The sequence below is a fragment of the Gekko japonicus genome, unplaced genomic scaffold (assembly GCF_001447785.1).
Source record: "Gekko japonicus isolate JY-2015 unplaced genomic scaffold, Gekko_japonicus_V1.1 scaffold876, whole genome shotgun sequence".
In the NCBI taxonomy this organism is placed as follows: Eukaryota; Metazoa; Chordata; class Lepidosauria; order Squamata; family Gekkonidae; genus Gekko; species Gekko japonicus.
The window spans coordinates 282,756-287,676 of NW_015176475.1; the positions used below are offsets into that span (position 1 = coordinate 282,756).

At 52.0% G+C, this 4,921-nt stretch overlaps 1 protein-coding gene across 1 annotated transcript in view; it reads left to right on the forward strand.

The window, feature by feature from the left end:
- Positions 1-4,921, forward strand: part of PIK3R6 (phosphoinositide-3-kinase regulatory subunit 6) — a 70,027-nt gene continuing 65,106 nt past the window's right edge. The window contains exon 1 of the mRNA XM_015427195.1: positions 1-359. The gene's annotated coding sequence lies outside the window, so the exon portion shown is untranslated. The remainder of the gene's footprint in view (positions 360-4,921) is intronic.

Genomic DNA, 4,921 nt, shown 5'->3' on the forward strand with positions numbered 1-4,921 from the left:
TGCCCTCCGTTCTTGGCAGTGGCGCCCTCCCTGGCAGCGTCCGCCTCCGTCGCCTGCCTTCCTTTGCGCGTGGAGCTTCCGAAGAGCAGCCAAAGGGCAGCCCGCTGGTGGCTGAGCTCAGCGCTTCCTCGGGCAGCTCTCAGCGCCGATAGAAGAAACTGACCCAGGAGAGCGGCGCAGCCTCCTAGACGCTGGACGACAACGGAACGGAAGCCCCTTTTGTCCTATCGGAGGCGAGGCGACTTTGGCAGATTCTTCCGAGCGCGCCAGATGACTTCCTGAGCAATCAGAGGCATCTCTAGGCAAGAGAAGCCCTCCGCTGGGACCCCGGCTCGACCCACAGACAAGAGCTCCCACAGGTACGAGGGCCCGCAGTGGGCAATGTATATACTCTGGCCTTTGCTTGAAATTTCTCCTTGGATCGGAGAAATCCAAGGCAGAAGGTGGTGTGTGTGTGTAAGGGGGGTAATGTCCCGTCTGAGCGATTGCCCAGGAAGGAAATAAACTCTCTGAGCAGGGGGCGGAGGAGATTCTGCCGTTTTGGTGGGCTTCCATTGAGATGCTGGCTCCTCTTAAGAAAAAACGATTGGAATAATCCAAGCAAGTCTGCTCTAGGACGCCGGAGGGAGCCGAGGACGGGATCAGATTCCAAAATCTCTCGAATTTAGCAAAGGACCCGTCCTGCTGCTGTCCGATTGCAGGAGGACACACGCCAGGTTGGGGGAAAGCAGTGTAATTATTGGGATCATCGTTGCGTGATTTGTTGGGGGGGGGGTTGTTTTGCTAGGGAACGGCTAGGAAAGAAGCCAACCTAACAGGATATCTCTGTTTCCTTTTTCCTAAATCAATTTCATGCTCCGGAGGGGGGCGGGCGGACGTCTAACATCCGTGCAGAGCCGTCCCGGCTCCAAACAACTGCAGAGGTTGGAGCAGCAGAGGCTGTACCCAGGGACTTCGCTAAGGGGTTCTTAAGCGGACTCAGGGCTGGAACAGCCCCGGAAGATTTGCCTGATCTCTTTGGTGCAAAGGCGTTTCGGATTTGTTTCGATACAGACGCCAGAGAGAAGCGTGAGAAAGTCTGTGGCTGCTTTTGCAGCCGGCTCAGAACACCTTGCGTAACAACCAGTTCGTGTTACGGGAGCTATAGTCCCGAAGCACATTTCTTTGGAAGGTTGCCCTGTCCCCAAGGCAGCTGCAGGGCTTCCTGATCCACTGCTATTTATAATATACCCATGGCCTGTTCACAAATGCGTGTACATCTTGCTCGCAGCTGAATGTGTGAGCTGGCCCGTAGCTAAACTTTAGTTGTGTCTGTTGGGCTTTGATTGAGGGCGGATTCCCACATGTAAGTCACCTCTTGAGGGCGACATTTACGGAGTCCTATGTTTGCCCCCATACTCCGAATAAAGAGACACAGAAAGTGGGATAAACTATGGGCCACTTTATTAAATTCACAGTTGAAAATAACAGCAAGGGCAAATATGTGAAAGCGGCACGATCCGGGCCAGGGGTCAGCGTTGACCCTTCCCCAGTCGTAGGACGCGGAGCCACCCACCCCCAGCTTGAGCCAACCTGTGTGGCTCCCCACTGGCGAGCACACTGGCAGGACACAATGCCCTGGAGATCCAGCCCCAAGTCGTAGAACTTAAGCGGCCGATCGATCCATGCAGTCCCCAAGGTAGTTTGCCATATTTCCCCGGGTCGCTCAACCCAAAGACTAATCTGGCCAAACTCCTATCACATGAAGTAATTAATTGGTGCTCCTGTTAGCCACATCTCAGTTATCAGCCCCAATCCTGCCACAGCCGAGGTCAAGCCTCAGCTTAGGCCGCTGCCCCCCACCGAGAAGCATAATGCCTCCTGCAGCCCTTGCCGTAGATCCTCCAAAAAAATGTCATTCCCTTGCTCAGAGAGGTGTACCCCATCCGGCCTATAAAGCTCTATGCATTCAGGATGAATGCACGGATGGGGCAGAAAGCGGCCCAACCCCACATCCAGAACTTTCTTAATATCTCTGTTAGCCTTCCGGCAGGCCCGATCAATCCCCACTGGGCTCAAGACGTTGCACCAGACCCTCCTGGGAATCATTGCCAACCATACTATATTCACCCCCGGCCAGCGCGCCTGGATGACCTGCAAATCATCAATAGCCTGGAGAGTCAAGGCTTTACCCTTGACCAACCCCAGGTCATTACCTCCCAGGTGCACCACCAGCACGTCAGGGGGAATGCGCGTGGGCCCCTGAAACAACAAAGACAAGAGGCCGGCCCAGTGAAGTCCATGGTGCCCCTGCCATTCAAGGGTGGCCCATTGACTAAGGCCCAGCTGAGATCCAAACGCACTTCTCCTTGCCCGATGTGCTGCCCAAAAGACAAAGCTGTGGCCACAGATGAGAACCCGCTTCCTCTCAATGGCCCCTAAACAACCTACGAAGGAAATAACAGATTAATCCAAAGAAAAGAAAACCATGAAGAGAAAAACAGGGGCGCCCCCAGAGTGAAACAACCGTGTATACCCTAAGAGGAAGGAAAGGGGCGCACATAAGACTTATAGGCGGTGGAGCGCCACCTACCCAGCCGCTGAGTGTTCGGGGAAGAGTAACCCATGGCCGCAGCAGTAGATGCCGCCCCAATCCGAAAGGAATGTGTGCCAAACCTCGCTCCTGACAAGCCCAACTTCGACAGGGCCCACGTGGTCACTGTCCAAAATTGGTGCTTTGTAAGCGGACTGCCATCCTCATGACGAAACAACCAGCCATCAGCCCTTCCCCACTCTGCAATATAGCTAACCAGGGCTGACACTGGGCATAGCTCAGGATCCGCACATGGCCCCAAACTGAGCATAGCCCCCCTTTGGTGCTGATCAGTCTTGGACCGCCGCACCTTGATGAAAGCCCGACCGGAATGCATGGTAAGGTCTGCCATAAACAATGCCCAAGCGGAGGAGTCCCCCTTGGACTGTGCAACCAGCTCGCTGACCCTGAGGGCCCCAAAGAAGGCCACCAGGGCTGCTGCGTGAAAGAGACGTGCCTCAAAGTCAGAGCTACAGACCTGGCCCCACACCCCTCTCAGGCCCTTGAGTATAGCTGGTGAAATCGGCTGCCTCCTGTCCACCTGCTGGCCATCCTCCCTGGACCATCCCTCAAGCATGTTCCCAAGCCGAAAGTCATTGGTGTCCTCTCGGTATCCCAATGCCTTGCTGGTGAAAGCCAGGGCAGAAATACGACCCTTGATGGAATGCACTGCAAACCCCTTACCTTTCAAATCAACGCAGTAGTGGAGCAACTGGTCCACTGGCAGGGGCCAAAGCACATGATATCCTACCTCAAACCTAAACTCCTCAAATTGGCGTATTGCCAGCTCATAAGATTTTCTGGTATTGGGGGCTATGGCAAGGCCTATCACCCTACACGCTTATACCTTCCAAGCTGCCACAGCTCCGGGGGGATCCGTGCCGGACGAAGATTGGCTCCGGGGGCCAGCTGATGAAATTTCTCCATCTGTTTGCAAGATAGAGCATCAGTGACCCCATTATCCACCCCCGGAACATGCCTGGCCAAGAACAAGATATTACGTCTCAGACAGTGCAGCGTGAAGGCTCTGACCAGGGCCATAACCCGTGTGGACCTGGACGACAACGAGTTAATAACGTGGACCACTGCTAAGTTATCGCACCAAAACTGAACTCTGTGATTAGCGAAAGCATCGCCCCAAAGCCAGACAGCGACCAGTATGGGGAAAAACTCCAGGAAGGTGAGGTCCCGGCTGAGACCCGCCGCCACCCAATCCGGGGCCCAATTTTCTGCGCACCAATGCCCTCAGAAAAATACCCCGAAGCCCAGAGAACCTGCTGCATCCGAGTGCACTTGCAGCTCTGCCCGAAGCCCAAGGTGGAAAGGTACCAGCTGGATATTAGGAAAAAATGTTTTTACAGTAAGAGTAGTTCAACAGTAGAATTGGCTGTCTAGGGAGGTGGTGAGCTCCCCCTCACTGGCAGTCTTTAAGCAGCAGCTGGAAAAACACTTGTCAGGGATGCTCTAGGCCAGTGGTGGGCAAACCCATTAGTCAAGAGAGCCAGATATCAACAGTACAACGATTGAAATTTATTTTGAGAGCCAAATTTTTTAAACTTAAACTACATAGGTAGGTACATTGTTATTAACTTAATTAGGGTACTCCTAAACTGGCCTTTGCTAAAAATGCCCTCAATCTGATTGAGGTACGTTCACTGAGGTCGACCCCTTCCAACTCTCCCATCCACACTCATCTTGTATACTTGTTTTGTCTCCTTTCATTCATCCTCTCTATATGTCCAAAGAATCCATAAAATTAAATCATGACAATGACTGACAAACACTAATGTGAACAATGGCCTTGCATCTCCTTGGAAAGTTTGGGTAAGTCAGGTTTGTATGTTGTTGTTTTTAATTTTAGGCATGATTCCAGGTTCTCATCAATAAGACGATTTCTCAATTTACTCTTGATAAGGTTCATGCTTGAAAATGTTTGTTCGCATAAATATGTAGACCCGAATAAGGAAAAAACAGCAAACACTAGTTTTTTCTGTTGATTATATGTCAGGAATACTATTCCAGGTGTTAAAAATCAACATATCTTCCTTCTCCACAGCTAGCATTCTGTTCCCAACCGCAGCCTTCCAGAGGCCTCTGGAAGCTCAAAGAGCTGTTTGCTCTCCCCCATTCTCTCAAGAGCATTTCATATTAAGAGGTTCAGTGTCCCTGAATGCAAGCTTGATTAAGTTCACAATATATTTCATCTCTATGGGTTTCCCCCCCCCTAAAATTTCCACCCACATCTTGTGGCAGTGGCTTTCACAAGTTAATTGGGCGGGGGGGCAGTTTTCAGAGGCCCGCAACAGTCATCCTTCCTACCCAGCTCAGCTATTTCAAGCACACAACACC